The sequence below is a fragment of the Pezoporus occidentalis genome, unplaced genomic scaffold, assembly GCF_034315485.1.
Source record: "Pezoporus occidentalis ecotype Australia unplaced genomic scaffold, CSIRO_AGI_Poc_V1 ctg26, whole genome shotgun sequence".
In the NCBI taxonomy this organism is placed as follows: Eukaryota; Metazoa; Chordata; class Aves; order Psittaciformes; family Psittacidae; genus Pezoporus; species Pezoporus occidentalis.
In genome coordinates, this window is record NW_026914502.1 from 200,415 (window position 1) to 219,755 (window position 19,341).

Below are 19,341 nucleotides of genomic sequence, written 5' to 3' on the forward strand. Positions count from 1 at the left end.
CCCAGTGGTGCGAGGCTTGACCTCCAGCATGTGTGGATTGTCCTCCTGGCTCTTTTGATCTTTTCTGCCCTCTCATTTTCTCGAGTGTTTCTTCACTTTCCTGGTGTATTTAAGGGCTCCTAGAGAGTTTTCATATTCAAACAACTAAGGGATATCTATCTGTCTAGCAGGTACACAGATGCCCTGAAGATGGTCTAGTTCAGCAAGTACATAATATAATGCCAGCCTTTCCTTTGTGATGGGAGCCAGCGTTCTGAATATAACTGTGAAATTAACATCTTCATTTTACAGTGAAAAGAAAAATCCCAATTACAAGCAGCATCTGAAGAAATTCATGTTGGGGTAGGCCACCGGGCCACCTCACACAGTGTTGCCAGCTTTCTTTTCAGAGGGTGCTCAAGACCTTCAATGTAATATTTTTTCCCTTTTAGTTCTTCTCTCATTTCTTTCTCTCCCCTTAACGGAACTGCTCCCACTGATTGATATGTTTTTAATGATTACCCTCACTGTAGACTCCATACTATGGTGATTTACAGTCCTTAAGATCCTTTTTTATTTGACAGCTCCTTCCTACTCATTTTTTTGTCTCTTCGTGGCAGATACTGCAGTGATAGTGTAGTGCTGACAAAATGGGAATTGCAAAGAAGCACTTACCAACTAATGAAGCTGAGGGGGGAGAAGGGAGGAGAGACAATGTGAGTGTTTAAAACCACTTGCTGTTTAAATCATCCACCTGAGCAATCAGTGTTGGTATTGAATGACCTTATTAAAAAAAAAACCCTACCTGGAAACAAAACCAAACAAAAAACCCTACCAGAACAAAACCAAACAAAAAGACCCAAGCCAGTTGTCTTGAAAGATGTTGGTCTCCTCATTTAATGGGAATGGCACTCAATGTAGGGCATCACACAAGGATCTTCATCAGGCAGGAGACTCTTTGTATTTCCTTAAAAGCATTTTTCTTCCTCTCAGCACTGATAATATTCTCAGTTGTGGAGATGATGCTTGTGATATCCAGAGGACAGAAATGGAGCCCCAGGGACTTTTGTGCACTCGTGTGTTAATCTGAGAATACAGAAATGCTAGACAGAAAGGAAAGTTTCCTGGGACCTAAAAGTTCTTAGCTCGTTAATGAAAAATAAATTGTATTGGCTTTTACTGTGTCCTATGAAGTGATCGTAATCTCTCATTTTTGTCATTCCAGCCCTGTTTTGCTTGGTAGAGAGCAGCCTTCTGAGAATTCCTTCCCAGGGAAAAGGGATGTTTTCTGATTGAACATCCCCCCCCCCTCCCCGTAAAAATACTCAATTCATTTAAATAAACAGGATTTGTATCTCCCTTCAGCTTAACTGTTTTGTATTTCCCACAAGGCACCCTGCCACTGAGCTACTTAAGCCGTATGAACAGCACAGCAACAATGTAAGCAGATCAAGGCTTTGTTTATAGCGTTTTACTGTCTCTTTATGGTCTCACTGTATTGTAGGTGGTATTGTTTCTGAACTGGAGCTGGAGAAAAATCTATCTGAAACAAGCAGCTAATGAATATGGTCCTTTAATTCAGATAATTAATTATCTGTGTAGAAACTTGCATGAGCAGAAGCCTTTGTTTCTAAGAAATTATCATGAGAATAGTTTAGACAGAACGTATTTTGGCTGACCGCCTGCCTAGATGCATGCAGTTAGCATAATAACTATTACTTTAGCTATTTCCTACACCAAACTTGCTCTTTGTGACTGATGCCCTGCATCAAGTGCTGTTGCTTTTTTTTCCTCCTGTGTCTGACTCTCAGACCCACAGAGGAGCTATCAAATACCTGGGAAATGCATGCTCCCTCTGTAGGTTTGACTGTTCTGACAAACAAGAATGTGCCTGTGCTGTTGTATTTGTGTAAAGTGGGCCAAAAGAATAGGAAAGCAGTCGAGGAGAATTTACATTTGGACAAGGGCTTACAAGTAGCTGTTTTGCATTATTTGCCCAGCTCATGCATGAACAAAACTGATTTCAGTACTTTCCTTGTTCACAGACGGCACATAAATTGTAAATACAGAAGTACTGTGCTCTCTATATAGCTGGATGTTGTTTTTGTTTAAAGTCTCCCTGCATTTTTTTATGGCAGTTTATCTGTTTTAACCTCTTCTGTCTCCCCTATTACCATAGTATCTGAACTCTCATCATTAATTTATTTATTCTCATAACAGGGCCTCCCTTTCTTTGAGAGATGTTATCTTCTTTTTTTTATGGGTCTCTTACTTATGGTCCCATTCCTTCAAGACGGAAGATAGGTTGGCTTGAAGAGGTAAAATCCTGTGTTATCTACCACCCTGATTACCCCTACCAAATCACCAATGAAGGTTATGGCTCCCAACCTGCAGCCAGCCTGTTTGTGTGAGGAATTCCCTAATGTGTTTCGGGCAAAACGGATGGAGGAAGCAGTAGTTAATTTGCTGAAATAATGTGACTCTTTTTGACTGACATCAGGGCTTTTGCTATCACGTGAGCCGTCAAGACGAAAGGTGTGAGGTGATAGTGGCCAGAGAAGAGGAGCTCAAGCAGGATGAAGGTTACAGGAGGAGGAGTTGGGTGACAGACCTGAAGGGTGTACTGTAGTAGTGCTACTGTGCCAAAGTGCTTGTAAGCTGCCTGTGAAAAGGAAGAATCAGTTTGTATATCCTATCTGTGTACTGTCACCATTTATCTTGTGCCAGCGCTGCCTGATGGCGCTGTATACGTGCCTTAGGGACCCTAAACCAGAGGAAAGTTACCCCTGCAACAAAGGATTGAGTAGTTTTCAGCAGGAATTTCTCCCTCCCCAGATTGCAGTAGTAGGGTAAGCATTTGTGCTGGAGCAAGGAAGTTAACAGAATAGTGCCACGGGTAGCTGTTGCTGAAGGGCAGGTTGTCCCCTGTTTCAGCAGAGACTGTCATGAAACTTCACCCCTGACGGATTGTTTCGGAAACACTGTACAGCAAAACTGGATGGGAAATGATTGGCCAGGATTATGCAAAATCTGTAGGAGAGCAGAGACTTCTGCCCATGTTTTCCTGGTCGTTGGCTACAGGCTGACTTTGTCCATCTGTGAGCTAGTTCGGTTCTTTTTGGCTCATCTACTTGCATCTGTTTCTCTGCTGTGTAATGCTAACCATTTTTAAACAGTTTTTAATTGCTATCAGTTTTTAAAGTAAGTATTTGATGTGGATTAGCATGGGATTTATAGTGTGAAATAATCTCATGCTTGGTATTCAGGGTTATGCTAAAATTTCCTATATCGGGTAGTATTTCCATACTATTATTTTTTTCCTTTGCAGCAGGATGTGTAGCTAATTCTAGTGCTAGCCCTCAGAATTTGTTTGTGCTACATGTGAGTTTATAGTAGGCATACATGGTCTGTCCCTGGTTTTACATTACCTAAGTTGTTATGCAGCAATTTAAATTTGAGAAATTGTTTTTGTAAAGAAAGATCTAAAAATCGTTTGCATTTTTATTTTTCCCTTTTCTGGAGGAAGTGTAAGATACTGCAGTGAAGACGTTTGAAGTACTTTTACTGAGCATATCAAAACCAGTACAAACAATATATCGAAATCAAACACTTTGCTGTGAGAAAATATATTCTTACAGTTGGTATCCCCCCCCATCTGACTTTATAAGGAATTTTGGAATTTTATTTAAACTTTCATAATTGTAAAGCCTGTTAAATGTTGGGAAATCTAGCTCTAATCAATTCCCCATGTTGATGCTCTGAAACCTGGAAAAAAAACAGTCTGTTCTTAACAGATTTGACAATAGTTTATATAATTTTTGGAAGCAATTCAGAAGGAAATTTCATTTCTCTGTCCCCTATAAAACAGAAAACACTGCTAATAAGTGTCTTTAAACAAGCTGTCTATAAAATAAAAAAAATACCGCAATAAACAGGAGGTAATGAGTAACATTAGCTATAAGAAACAGGGTGAGTAGATACATTAAAAAAAGATCAGAACAGAAGAGCACAGTGAAAGCCAGGTTTGACTACTGTTCTGTTAATATACCCTGGTGTTTTAATTAGGAATGAGCAAATCTTATCTCATGACAGGCTATCCGAATTTCGTAGGCTGCATACTTTTTGGACTTAAAACTTAATTGTAAATAGAGCTAGGGAAGAGTGTTCCTAGCAAGTCTGCTAGAGTTTCTTTCGATGCTTTAATTTTCTGAACTATTTAGGGATTTTTATGAGAATGGGCTGCTTTTTTGTCAGTTTTGTATTCCTAGGTTCAAATATAGGAAGTCTTCCTTGTGTCACTTCCAAGCATTTCTTGTAGGCTTTTGTCAATGACTCTAGTTCCAAGTCAAATTCAGCATCAATAAAACCTGTTTCACACCTTGAGACTGTAAGAAAATGTTTCACTGTTGTGTCAGTAATGCAGCAAATTGTGGGGAGTTTACAGGAGGGGAAGATGATTTTATTCTTAAAAAAATACTGATTTCAGTTGTTTGTACTTCTTCATCTAGCTGCTTGTAAGTATGAGAGTAGACGAGTGTGAGAGTAGTAGTAGAGAGACAGTAGAATGAACGAGTAGCTCGTTCAGCTGTCTGGCCCCAGGATGCATGTGTCTCACTTGTCTGAGCAGGATTTTGTGCAGTGATGCTTAACACAAGGGTTGGCGGTTACTGCACCCTCAGAGGGCACCTCCTTCAGGCTGTTGGCCATGTAATGGTTTTGGGTGCAGCTTTTTGTGTTGGTAGGAGCTTGTAGTTGACAAGCCTGTAGGAGACACGAAGTCTCTCCATCCTGTGCCACGTGTGTGGGTCACTGGGATTGTGGCCTGTCCTTTCTGTTGCAACTGGGGTTTCTGGGGTAGCTGCATAGAGCTGTGGGCTGGGGTTGTGATGACTGCCTAATCTGAGAGCTCCCAATGCTCACCTTTCATACAGTCCTGTTCCTGCTCCTCCTCGTTTCCAGTCATTTTCCAGGCCTATCAGTCCTAAAATTTCTCTGCAGGGGAGATGGGTAGTGGTTGCTATGGGTAAGTAAGTAGAGCTGTGTATTATTCTTTGGGCATCAGTCCCAAGTCTCCCTTCTCTCTTGGTCTTCCTAATTATATTGAGAAGCATGAAACAAAAAAATATTGATGGCGCATTCTTGAACATTAGGCTAATAAAGTCAAATCACATTCTGAGCAAACTGGTGGCTTGCATCTTACTGCATCCAAACTTGCTTATAACTTAGCCCATGAAAATCTGCTGCTATTTTTAGGGGAGTTCTTTGGGGTATTATGTATTACATTGCTGAAAGAGCTGCTCAAATCAAGTTTTATGCTAGGGCAATTTTGTTTGGTACAGTAGTGAAAGAAAAAAAGTGATTGTTTTAGTAGTACAATCATTTGTACTACTCTGTGAAGCTATGTTGTCCTCTATTGTTATTGGTTCTAAAGATTTCAAACCAGAAGGAATCGTGCTGTCATCAAGGCTGAAACCTATATGTGACAAAACAAGAACCAAAACACATGGTTTATGCTGCAGTTCTTGTATCAGGCCTTTAGTTTCTGCAAAGCTAAAGCATAAAGTTATTGTAGAGGAGTCAGGTTATCTACACAACAACTCTCCTGTTTACTTTGTTTAGTTTGCAGCTTAAGTTAGCAGTTACTGAAAGAACTTGTCTTCAGAATATTGTTTTGTCCAATGGGAAATGCATTAGTGGGCTAGATCTGGTTTTAAATAAGTCATTAATGGGGGAAAAATACTCAGAAGGTACCTAGGATTTGTCTAACTCCTGCTAAAATGATCATGCAGAGCTGAAGGAAGCAGAGTCCCTGCTATAGGGCCATTGTGTAAATGTTTGTGTTAGCTGGCTCGTAAGAAATGCTATTGTACCTAGTGTGGAAGTAAGGGGCTTTCAGCCTCCTATTTTCTGCTTATGTCTGACATGAGTATCTAGAAAAGAAACAAAAGTTGTTGATTAAACATGGCTTAAATTTAGGTATACATGATTTGTATGTAATATGCAGGCTCTCTAATCCACAGCTAGTTTTCTTTTTTTAATCTTCCAGGGTTTAAATTGTTTTACCATCTGGGGCATGTCAGCATTATATGAAGCAGTCTGTTGCAAAAATTAGCAAGAATGAAATTTATGTCAGAATTCACCTTGGGTGAAAAATATATATATCTATTTATATATATGTATGTATACACACACACAAACATGTACATATACACACAAAATTCCAAATGCCCTTAGTTTTCCAAATCTGTATCTAGTTTCTTGTCTAGATTATGTTTTAATGCATGAACAGAATTAGTGGCCAATTATTCTGTATTATGCCACTAAAAATCATGTGAAATAGTTAAAATGTAAATCAAAACATCAGTAGTATTGATTTGTTTTCTGTTTTATGTGTTTATATAGCATCTTCTTGTTTTTATTTGCAGTCATGAGATCTGGAAGTATAATGCTATCTTAATGAAACCCAGAGTGTGACAAAACACGTAACAGCATGAGGTTTCGGAAGTAATCCATCAAATATTGCAGGTTTAAACAATAGTAGCAAAATGGCAATATCATGACAGAGAATTTTAACAGGTGGGGAAATGTGCAAATTTTGATTTGAGTTTTCTTTCTGTCTTTGTTCTTTGCTTTCTGTGTCTTGACATCTGTATTTTGGCCATCTTTAAGTGTTTATTTAAAAACCAAAAGCCAGATTCTGCAAGTACTTGTGCAATTGAATTGGGCCATACGGTCTGTACCGCTTAAATTGTTCATGTGTGTGCTGGTTTTGTTGGGGATGGAGTTAATATTTTCCATATTAGTTTGTGTGGAGCTATGTTTTGGATTTGTACTGAAAATTATGTATGATGCTGATAATTTGGGGATGTTTACTTACTGCTGAGCAGCGCTTACTCAGAGCCAAGGCTTCTCGCTTCAGCCCACCAGCAAGTGGCTGGGGGTGCACAAGAAGCTGGGAGGGGACACAGCTGGGACAACTGACCCAACTGACCAGAGGGATATTCCAGACTATAAGGCATCATGCTCAGCGCGTAGAGCTGGGGGAAGAAGAAGGAATAGGAGGATGTTCAGAGTGATGGTATTCGTCTTCCTGAGTCAGTGTTACATGTGATGGAGCCCTGCTTTCCTGGAGATGCCTGAACACCAGCGTGCCCATGGGAAGTGGGGAATTTCTTGTTTTGCTTTGCTTGCATGCATGGCTTTTCTCAACTCATGAGTTTTGTTACTTCTACCCTTCCAATTCTCATCCCCATCCCACTGGGAAGAGGGGAGAGTGTGAGCAACAGGCTGTGCAGTGCTTAGCTGCCGGCTGGGGTTAAACCACAACAACATTGTAAGAGGTTTTGATAGATTGGCATCTGTATTTTTCTCCATTGCCAAGTACTAGCTGTGACAGAGAGATGAGATGTACAGGGTTTTTCTTGGTAACTTAATCTTTGAGAAGATTGTTTGCAACAGACACAATTATTGTTGTCGTTAACTTTCCCTCTTAATATATTTGGTTTCCTAGTATAGGAAAAACAAACCTGATGAGGTGTCTATTTAAATGTTGGTTTGCTTTTGTATAAAAGTCATCTTGGGAGAGTGCTATGCATTTGCAATGTAACCCAAAAGGTACAGCGCAGCTTGGTGTTGCTGAAGCACATGTGAATGGTGTTGCAGCATGTCAGATTCTGTGAAGTGGAGCAAGTGTCTCTGTCCCAAGCTCTGTAAAGTGAAATAAGAGAGAAGATGCAGCTGTAATTTTACCAGGAGGATGCTGCTTTATCTTGTTGCAACATTTGCCACTGTTATGTTTGTCTTTAGTAATCATATATGTGCTTTAATTTTTATGGCAATGACGGGGAAGAGAAGGAGAATTAGGGTACGGAGAGGAGTGGCGCACACATGTGCCTTTATATGCTGTGGGTCATGATGAATCTTGACTACGGCTCCTTGACTAGCAGAGCTGAGATATTCTGGATGCTCCTCCTGAAAGAGGAGGAGGTTAATGCCTTGTCATCTTTGCTCTTTCACTGGATCAATTCTCACCATTTTCCTGGACAACTCTTTATGTGGTGAAGCCTTCAGGAAGGGCACTCTTGTTCTCTCTGGATTATATCTAGTGCCCCCAGGGGCCTCTGACTGAAGGTGGACTGTCTCTGCTAACAGTAATGGACTTTCTGCCTCAAGATGGTTTTACCTTTAATCCTCACAGTATAGCTGTCCCTTGATCTTTAATGGCAGAAGTGTAGTGGCACACATAGACCAATTTTTAATATGGAAAAAAAAAAATCAGTGTGAGTGCGCAGTATGGCCAAGTTCAGATCCCTAAAGTCAGACTAACTTCTGTTTTTAACTACTCAAAGTAGAACTGTGTTAACGTATGCAGGGAGTGGGTTTTTGTCTTTAATATCACAGTCATTAGCTACAGATCTTTATAGAATTCACTTTAATTCAGAATTTTCCTGTCTGTTCAAGAAGCTGTAAAATTAGGGCACATTCCATCCGTTGATTAGTGAGGTGCAGAAGGGGAGGACTGTGCTCCTCTGCATGGAGGTTTACTGCAGGTGGCTTGTGGCAATGTCACCAAACGGGAGGATTTATAGATTTTTAAGGTCTTACAGATGTTGCAGGACAGGGATCCCAAGTTTTGCAGATGAGTATTTGTGCATTTGGCCTCCCAAAAAACACCTTTAATCCTTTCTTAGGAGGACCTATGTGCTTAGCAGCTTCTGAAAAATAAGGCTGCTCTTGGTTTCAGTGCTGGAATCCCAGATTCTTCCAAGTATTTCAATGCTCAGTTACTTTGCCTTGTACAAACAATGTTGGCTTGTTTTATGTTTGAAAAACATTGGTTTTGACCTCCTGGTGTGCTCATTTCCTCACTTCTGCTCCCAGTGCCTGAGGTACTGTGGGCAGCTTCCGTGCAGCTTGATTTCACGTGTCAGACATGGTACTGGAGGAGAGGAGCATCAGAGCTGTGTATTTAGTGGTATTCAAGTATTGTTGGTTTTCCCCTTCTGCTTCTCTGAAAAAAAAGGATATGTTATCCCTGATAACTGCAGGGAGGCAGCTTTGGGCTGAGGGAAGTCAGAGGGGGAAGATGAGCCAGTCTTCCTCAGGAGCGTGCTTTCACTTCCCTGCCTCTTGTTTTTCTGTGGATGTTGAGCCAGCTTTTGCTACGTGGTGTGCTGCTGTTTCACCACTGATTTTGTGTGTGTTTAGGAAAGTTGTGCATTTTTCAGTTTGTTTGCCAAAATGTTTGGGATCAATCTGATTCTTAACCAACTCTTCCACTTGCGCTGATGAAAACAGCACAGAGGGATTCTGAATTAGGAAATTGCAATACATCCATTTTGCTCTTCAGCCTAAAGCCATACTGTTCGAAAAACATGAAACAGTGGTGTGACCTTTGTCTTAAGTGTTCTAAACCAATATTAGCATTAGCTGGTGTGGAGTGAATTTGAGGAAGCAGATATTCTTCCAGCATGGAGGCTGGAAATCAAGTATCTAATCCATGGAAGAAAGTTTTCTACCCTAGGAATATTGACATTCTCAATTACAGTGGCAACATCAAAGCTTTCTGCATGAAGCTTTAGCCAGCCCTTGAAACGTATGATAGAATATTTTTGTGCTGCTGCTGCTGCTCTACTATGGTGTATTGGATTTGAGCTTGCATCATTTTCTTCCATTAGTTAGGCTCACCCTACTTCACCTTTCCAATTTACTGCAACTTAAGCATTCATTGTCAGTGTACTCAGGAATGCAGAGCCACACTCCATAGCCAACATATGGCCTGAAGTTAATAGATTTGAATGCATGAAATAGAATAAATTAGAACTAGGATGTTAATGTTGATAGCTTTTACTGCAAAACTTATTACATCTGTCTCGGAGGTTTTGATTTTTTTCTGTCGGATGTTCCTCATGCACATCGCATCGTACATGTTCATGGTGTCACAGCTCTTTTTTTTTTTTCCTTACAGGGGCCTAATGAGAGAACATGATTTTTTTTTTTTTTTTTTTACAAATAAAACTGTGCACTCACTGAAATGGAAATGGTACAATTTCACCTTTTAGCAAAGACCATTGCTGGCATTCCTGTAAACAGTAACATGGTGGGATGTGGCCGAGAGAAAAGCTCCTTCCTTACAATTTTTTCTCTCTCCCTCTCACCTCATACTGGCAAAATATACAGGTAGCAGTAATATGTGCAGACAAACCTTTCCTGAGTTAACATCTGTTTAGACTCGTGGAAAAAAAAGGTCTCGGACCTGAGTGTGCCTTCATTATGGATGTTCATTTTATTTGTGCAAAAGTGTGAGAAGCCCAGTTGCTTACAGGTACATTGCCTGAGTTTATTGACTTCTTAGGCTGTCTTGGAAAGAGTATTGGTTTGTCCTTATGCATTGTCTGACGGGTTGAGGATGCAATTTTATTATTGCTACAATCTAAAGATAACTATTAATTTAAGTCCACATTTCACTCTCCAGATTTCTCCTTTAAAACTGGGTAAATTCTAGCACTTCTGCCATCCAGCAAATGCAGTGAAGTTTGGTTGCTTCTTGGAGGAAGCTCTGAGCCTCTCCTGATCAGTATTAAGGTTTCATTTTCCTTTACTCAGAACAACAAAACAGCCATCATTGTCTCTCATTTCTCCTGATTTTTACTGATGCTGCGTTCTAAGGTTCCCGTTGACTTTAACAGGAGCAGGACAAGCACCTTAGCTGATCCTCTTTCCTGTTCTGCACTGGTCAGGCAGCAGTATTTTAATATGTTCTGGAGATGGAGAAGACTGCTGTGGCACCCCTTCCATAGAGGGAGTGAGAATACTAGTGGGGTTGGTGTTCTGAGGTCAGTGGAAAGACTGCATTGGCTTTTTCTTTCCCCTTTGGAAGAGTCCAAAATGCCAGGCTAGGAGTTGACGCCCAGGTGCTTGTATACCCCCCCGCCCCGTACATTGATCAACCCTCTGTATCACTTTCTCCCCTTTGGGTCTCTGTTGGATATCTTGGCTGAGAGGGCAGGTTTTGTGGTGGCCCTTCAGCCTGATGTGCCCTAAATCTCGCTTCTGCTTTTGCTGTGCAGCCCAGGACAAAGGTTGGGGAGTAGGGTGCAGCCTTACCCACGAGCAGACCTAGCAGCCAGGGCAGCTGCATGGTCACCCTTCATGAGAAAACAAAGTAGTGCTGTGAGAGATCGATGTGCCCAGCGCTCGCAGGCCACAACCGGGGTTTTTCTGCAGCCACTAGTCCCTTCATGATGCTGGTGGGTCTCTTGTGGTACTACCTTTTAGTCTACCTTGGCGCACCTACACCAGTACAATTTTTGTATTAAGTATGTGCAATATTGACCTGTTTGTTTTGTAAATTATTATTGAGCACTTAGGGGAAGAGGGGAAAAAAGCCTGGCCCTTGATGGAGATCTGCTGGCATCTTTCTTCAGCTCTATTACACCCCTCTTTTTTTCCAGCCCCATGCCAAGATCCCTCACCTACTCTGCCAAGCCTTGTAAACAGAGGTGGGAAGACAGGATGGAGAAGATACAGTAGCTGAAGCAGAGATTAAGGCATTACATGGCGCTGCAAAAGAAATCTCCGTATGCTTTGGCAGCACCTCACTTGTATTGCAACTCAGATTAAATGGATGGAAGTCATGAGGCCATTACATGTGGCAGTGTTCCGTAATTTCTGAGGGTTGTTTAGTAGTTTGAATTCCCACATACAAGGAACTGGCCAAACACAGTTTTCATGGAAAAAAGTCTTAATATACACCATGGTGGAAAACAAAAGAATTGATAGTGATTAAGTGTGGATACACATAGATGGCAGAAAACACTTTTATGAAATGCTACAGGATGAAATAGCCAGAACTGGTATACCAGTCATTCTGCTTTTAAGTATGCATGTTAGCCAGGGAAACAATTTGGATTGTAAGGGCATACTGTTCTGTCTCTGTGAGAGGAAAACTATGTAATGCAGAGGTTAAATACCTTCTCTGAAGTGACCCAGCTTAGTGCGTGTTCTTTATGTGTCTGTTTCTCCCCTGCACTGTGCTTTAGTCCTAGCCGAAGCTTTTTTCCTGTTACTTGTTCTCCTAATACATTAAAACCTCCCCCCAACACTGTAAAGCAGGAAAACGTTATAATATATGATTATGTGAAATACAGTGTTACAGTTTTAGGTGTTTTTTTGTTTGCTTTCCTTTTTAAGGTCAGACAACTTGCCTGATAAATTTAAAATAAAACCTAATAGGTAAAAAAAACCCAAACCACCCTTTTTCAGACTGACTCCTGTCTTTTGACTGCATTCCCCAATTATTTTACACAAAAACAAAAGCTCTTTTATGGAAACATTTGAAGAAAAGGAAAGGAAATTAATAGGTATCCTCACCAGAGAGGAGGAACAACAACTTGCATCTCTTCTTTACTCTGTTTACTAGTGACTAAGATGCTTATTGAGGCACAAGGATGTCTGAATGGATTTTCCTTTGGTGTCAGAGGAAATGTCAACAACCTAATAGAAGAATGCACACCATATATACAAAATAGGTGTGGATGTCATCATCTTCTACATATATACTGTTCAAGACAGTGATTATCCCCCCCCCCCCAGATAGCTGGCTTGAGTAGGAATCTAATGTGAAGGTATTGAAAAGCTTTGTGGCTGAACCAGGGACCAAACTCGGCTGTCTTTATTTGTACAGAAGGAATTAAACTATGAGACACTCCTATGTGCTGCTCTTTGGCTACCCCTTCCCAAATAGAGTCAAGTCCCTGTTAGCTGGCTCCCCAGTTTCCATCTGTTCCCAATTCCTTTCATAGGTTTTGGTGCGCACTCACAAGTGGTCACTTGCGAAAGTAATGACATTGTTAAAGGTAAGATTGCTCAGGAAGTATTTGTTCAAATGGCTTTGGCTTGAAGTCTAGGTTTTGCAAGGCTGGTTCCTTGGACAGTATTATTGGCCCCATAGGGTTTGAGTGTATTTGCATGTTTAGATATCATCTTCTGCAATGGAAGCAGACTTTCACAGTAAATAGGCAGTTATATAACATAACATAAACAAGGAGGTAGTAACTAGATTCTTCTTAGTATGATCTTAGACTAGTCTAAAATGCATTAGTTGAGAAAAATAGATAATGAACCTCCTGTGATTTCTGTCATTGTCGCCCTTCTACAATGTCTGTTCCGTCAACAAAAATAATCTAATTTATGAAATGCAAAATTATTCTTGTGCTGACACTAAATGTAAAAAACCCTGCACAAGAAGAGCTTAAGTAGAAGCAGAGAGGAGACTTTGTTTGTGTTCAGATACATGGCTTTGATTCATACAGACACCTTTGAGTTTTAATGCTATGCTTCAGTCTTATTGGTTAGTGTGTGTTTTCTCCTATGTTTAAACTGTGCTTCAGCTTTGAAAAATCTTCAGATGCTGTCTGCGGGCAGATGTAAACACAGAGTCCTGAAATGTTCTAGGATAACCCTTAGATGCCTGTGAACATCAGTGCAAGCCTGGATGAGAGCAGTACACAGGAATTTTGTAACTTTTAATTCTCACAAATCTGAGGATTAAATCTCTTCTGCATTTGATACTGTGCATTTCACTTTGTGAAATGAAAGTATACGTAAATGTGAGGCGCAGACAAGTACAGAAGAAAACTGTTTGTTCTTATGAGAGAACTCCATTTCTATTTTATGTTGCAGACTGCGATTTGCTATATATGGTATACCTCCAGGACAGCCTGTGTAAAGGTAGTGGAGGTCTGCTCTCAGCTCCCTGCAGTATTTTGGGTTAAGGTTTTCTGCACTGCTTGAGCAGGGAACAGTTCTAACAACGATATATAAGATGATAGATTTCCCAAGAGTTTTTCTTCATTACTTTTTTCCTCTCTTGTGACACAGATGAAGGCTCTCATAAAATCATTCACTTCTGCTTCTTATTTACTGGTTGCATGCACTTTAAAAGTATTTTTCAAACACCTTTTATAAGATCAGAGCAGACTGCACAGCTTGTTAGAAACTGTTTAAGTAAAACCCCAGTGAAATATTAGATGTGTGAAGAAGCAGCACTCTTCAAACACAAATCTTTCTTCTTTTCCTTTGTGTTCTTAGTTTTGAAGCAAGATTAAGAAACATTTATTTATTCCATGTTAATATCTGTTCAGCTTGTTCCTTGTATCTTCTGAAGCAACTGTGGCTTCTGGATGTTCTGAGCAGTGGTATTGGATACTCTACAGGAGCTAGGCATTTAGTCAGCATTGGTGTTTAAATATAAATTCCTCCTATTGCTTTAGTTCCCACTATTAATTACATGGGAGGGATCCCTGCACAGAGGGGTGAAACCTGCTGTGCTATCCCTGTCGGCTGAGGCTGATGGCCTCTAGAGCGTTGACGAGGCCACTGAGGTGGTGACCAAGCTTGGTGAGCCCCCTTGCGTGGCAGGAATCCATGGGGCTGGGTGGCAACTGTGCTTCTTGTTGCAGCTGCCTGCTGCTCTCAGGATGGCATAAGTTAAAATTGTGCCAAATTGGTGAAGTCTGCTTAGGGCTAATTATAAACGATACCTAAAAGTAGGGCTCTGCCATGTAGGACCTGCCTTTGTGTTTCTCCCTGTCAGTTGTGGGTGTCAGGAAAATAATCCCTTCCCCCAGCCTCTCACTTTGTGATAACAGTTCTAGGAAGACAGCAAACCCCCCCCAAATCCCCAAACACAGGCAGTGAAGGGGAGATGCTGTAAGACACCCCTAGGCCCCTGCTGTCCCAGGCAGGCAGAGGCTGTGGGGTGGCCACACTTGGGTGCTCCAGGGCTGCAAATGGAGTGAATGGTGATCCCGTAAGAGTGGGGAGAAGTGGGGGAAGAGGGGCTTCACTTACTTCATTCTTTGCAAGTCTCTGCATAATAGGTTGAGAACTTTGTTTTGAGGCTCACCATGATCTGACCAGTTGATACCCCTTACCTTGCTTGCAATTGTTCCTCTGCCCACCTGCCCTCTGTGTGTCCCTTTTCCCCTCTGCCTCCCTTCCTTTCTTTGTTAGAAAAGAAGTTCTGAATGAAGTGGGCCTAAAAGATTGCTGCTGTTACCAAATACCCTGTCTGTCTGGTAGGATGAAGTACAGCACAGGTTTTTAAGCTTATTTTAATGACCATCAAAGACAGGTTTTGATCTCTGAAAGGGTTTTTCTATGGATTTCCTCCCCGTTTCTGCCCAGCATCTCCCTCATTTGTATGAGACTCCAGGTATCCAGGGACAGATCTGAACTGTAGCTTCTTTCTTGATTTGTTCATTGTTCTGTTCCCATTTACTGCAAAATAACTCAGAATAACTCTATTATGTGCAGTGGAACTGAAACAGTGGAGATAATACTGGATAAGTGAAATGAGGCCAAGGGCATCTTTATGACAGCAGAGCAAATGCTTTAATCTTTAAACTGGCTAATTTGGTGCAAGATTAAGAATTATAATTTGTTTTACCTTTGGAAAAGAGTCTACTAAAAACATCTGTGAGGAAATACTGTGTGACACTTGAGATACTTGCGCACCAAAAGAGTTGAAAGTATTTTTGTTACTAGAGGTTTGGAGTACCTTTTTATTGTAGTCCCAGGGGTTTTCCTTTGAAGACGCTTAAAAGAAGGGGGGGAAGTCCCTTTTCATCTCCTGTTCCAACCTTTTACAGTCATAATAATCTACTACTGCTAAATTTAAGTTTTGTGACTCATTAGAGAAACACAAATACTTCTTTTTAGGGGGGTGAAGAATGCTTTAGTGAATGGATTCAGAGAAGCTTGCTGTCCAAAAACTTTTTTCCCCACATAAAAAAAAAATATATATATATATATATATTTGATCTGCATCTTCTTTTTATCTGGAATTATTCAGGAGGTTTCTTTGCCTGCATTCAGCTGGCAGATCCATAACTAATCTGTAAATAGTTGTCAGAGGATGAGATGGCAAAGGGGACACAAAGGAACAGCTGTATACCTGCCCTGTCACATACAGCTCTCTGGTCAAGCTTGGCAGGAGCTTTGCTCTGCTGGGGCTTGTGAATCCAGGCTGCCCAAAGCCGGCATAAACTGTTGTTTGATGTGCACTTTAGTGACGCTACAGTGTAGCCCCAGAGTGGAATTCTCCATCTTCCCTCCCCTGGAGGTGGAAGTGCTATTTTTCTAATCCTAAACCTGCTGGAATTTGACTGTAGGCTCTGTCAGTCAGTGTGCTGAGGAAAATGTGTGCACTATTATCTGCTCCAAAAGAGGGGCGTTGACTTCTCTTGTGAACAGCAAGTCCAAAAGGGAATACATGAGGTGCAGCGTGTGCCTCCGTCTTCCTAGAAGGTACGGCATTCTGCACTTAAAGAAACTAAAGTTCATGAAGCAATTTCATGAATCTCATTTGGTTTTTTTTTTAACAGATGGGCATTTACAACAGCGGCAGACTGGAAGGAAACAATAACGGAGAAGAACCAAAAGAGGGCATTACCAGATAATTATAGTACAATTTGTAATGTGTGTTCAGTTCTTTCCGTACAGGATTTCACGGGCTCCTCACAGTATATGGAGAAGTTACACATAAGAGTGGCAGCCAGGAATATTGCAGAATAGAGACCTTAATCTGTGGTTTGTGCTGTAGAGCAAAACCACGAGGTCTTGGTTGCAGATAAAAAGATACCCTGGTGACCATGTTCTTCAAACCAGAAATAATTTGCAGATCAAAAGAATGGAGGCGTGTAAACTGTGAAGTAGGCTATGAGACTCTAGTGAGTGTGAGAGAGGGTGAGTGAAGGTGTGGGAGTTGAATCTTGCTTCTTTTTGACCTTAAATAGAGAATACTGTAATATTCCTTACTGTCACTTCAGCAAGTATTCCCGTTATAAAAATCTGGATGATACAGTATCTAGAACCTTTTTCAAATGGTGAACAAATTTCCACCAGAAATCTGTCTCTGCCCTAAAGCCTTAGTGCCTGAGCAATCAGAAACACATAAACCAAACCTGAATTCTAAATTGTTAAGAGGTTTTAGCCTGGGTTTGTTTGCCCTGTGTTTCATCTCTTTGTGTAGCTTTTCTGCAAGTACACAAGTGTGTTGCATCAAAGAGCGGATGGAGCTGGGCTTTTTGTACCCACTTGCTAAAAAGGAAACAGAAGAAGGGGAAAAAAAAAATCTCCTTTTCTGAAGGAACACAGTACATATAATCACCACTCAGTTTGTGATTTAAAAACATCTGTTGAATAAAGAATTGAATTCAGCAGTGTATTAGTTCTCTCTACCATGCAGGGCTCACTTGAGAGAGGAGCTAGGTTACCTGTATCTTTAATATCTGCTAGACTCTTAATTGCTGCTCTTCTGGCAGACGTCTAGCTTGATTGCTTCTCCAGTTCTTTGGTGCAAATCTGCAGAAAAGGAGTATTTTGTTGAGACTTGGTGGCATTGTCGAAGGTCAATTGAATTTTTAAGTTCTGTGAAAGGGGAGGTGGGTTCTAGTACAGAGGTGTGTATGGCTGAATGCAGCCCATTAGTTTTCATCCATGTGTGTGAAGGGAAAGTGGACCAAAGAAAGCCTTAAGGAATGTATATGCTATATTTGGGGACGTGTGTGGTTTTGCTCTTGGAGAGATGTGCTTCTTGCTCTTGAAGCAAGCTGGATCACATTTATTAGTGAAAACAGGCACAGGCTTTGTAGTATACTCTTATTTATTATGTACATTATTAAGGAGCCCTTCACCACCAAGGGCCCTGGCCCTGCTGCTGCTTGTACTCGGAGGGCTGCTTTCATTTTTCTTTACGAAGCTATCTTGGTAGTATGTGCAGTTGCACGAGTAGGCTTAGCATAAGCAAAGTTTGCTGCTGCTAAGACACTTCAGAACACTGTTGAGACACTTCTCCCTCTGTTTTCCAGGACAAGGTCTTGTGGTTGAATGGTGTCCATACTGCCACGTTGAGGTGGTGCATGGTGGTGGTTTCTGGTCTCGTCTTGCTGGTGTTATTCCAGCAGTGACACCTGCAGAAGAACAGGTAGATTCTTTTTCCACTTCAGTTAGCCCTTCCAGGTCTGTGCATTTGCAAGCTGCTGCTGAGGAACTTGAATTGCTGATGATGTGCAAAGGAAGATAAAAAACCAGAGGCCTCTCATAACTACAGCTGTTAGTCCAGCTGGTTTAGCCTTCATTTTGAGTTACTTTTGTATTTTTTCTCCTAGTTTCAAACAAGAGATGTGTGGTTGAGATTCCCTTCCAGAATGAAAGGGAGTAGGAGACACTCCTCAGACATTTAATGATAATATTTAAGTCATTAAAGAAAAAAAGAATCGATTAGCCCCATGAATGAGTCCAGATTAGCTTCCCCTACTGTGATACATGGTTTTGTTTCCTATTCTCTGGTATTGTCTTTTACGTGCTAAGGATGAAATACTTGTCAGTATAGCTGTAGTGTCAGCACCGTCTAGCAAAAGCACTATACCTGCCAAAACCACTGCTATTAAAGTCATTTACATTGGATTGCTAAACAAAAGCAGTTATGTTATCAAAAGCTCAGTTAGATTGCTGTAACTGCATCTAAACAAGAGTTGTTGACAAAGGAGGAATATGGCCAAAAATTTTATCTAACCAACAGTGCTACATACACAGAAATTTTCCAAAGCTGACTTGGACTGAGACTCCTCTATATGCATATGTCTGTATGTCTGTCTATCTCTGTGTGTGTGTTTATATATATTTATGTGTATGTGAACTTTTCGGTCAGGAAAAACAAAACCAAGGATTCCCAAGCTGCAGCTTTTCTGATTTGAAGAAATGTAGTTTACTTTTTACTTTCTTGCACTTCCCCCCCCTTCTATTTTTTTTTTTAAGGCCAAAAAGACACTTTGCATTCAGTTAGCCTATTTAGCTCAGTCTTGTGAGAAGTTAAACACTGGGCATCCCTCTACTAGTCAAGAAAAAGCAAGAAGTGGTTCTGAGAGTAAGTCGTATCGTTTGCCTTAGGAAGGCTAGCTCTGCATTTGAAAGTGTTTGTCTCCCTGTTAGCTTATAGAAGGAGCCCAAATAACCTTTTAAAGGCCAATATCGGGTGGGAGGTACCTCCTTCCAATTAACTTTCTAATGAATTCAGTGGATGTGAAGAATAAGGAGACCTTGGGCTGATGCAAACTCATTGTTGAATGGGAAGGAGTCTGGTTGGCAAGCTGCAGGGACTGGGAGCCAGGCTCGTGTGAGCTGCTCCTTAGCTGCTGGGAGTGGAGCTGGCTGCATGGTGTATGCTGAGGTTTCCTGTGCTTTGCTGCTATGTGTGGTGTAGGCCGCTACAAAGCGGGTCATAAGCCTGTCTCTTGTCCTTGAGGATTCAGTGCCTGTTCAAATGCCCAGTGCTTTTGTTTGTTGTGCTTTCCCCAT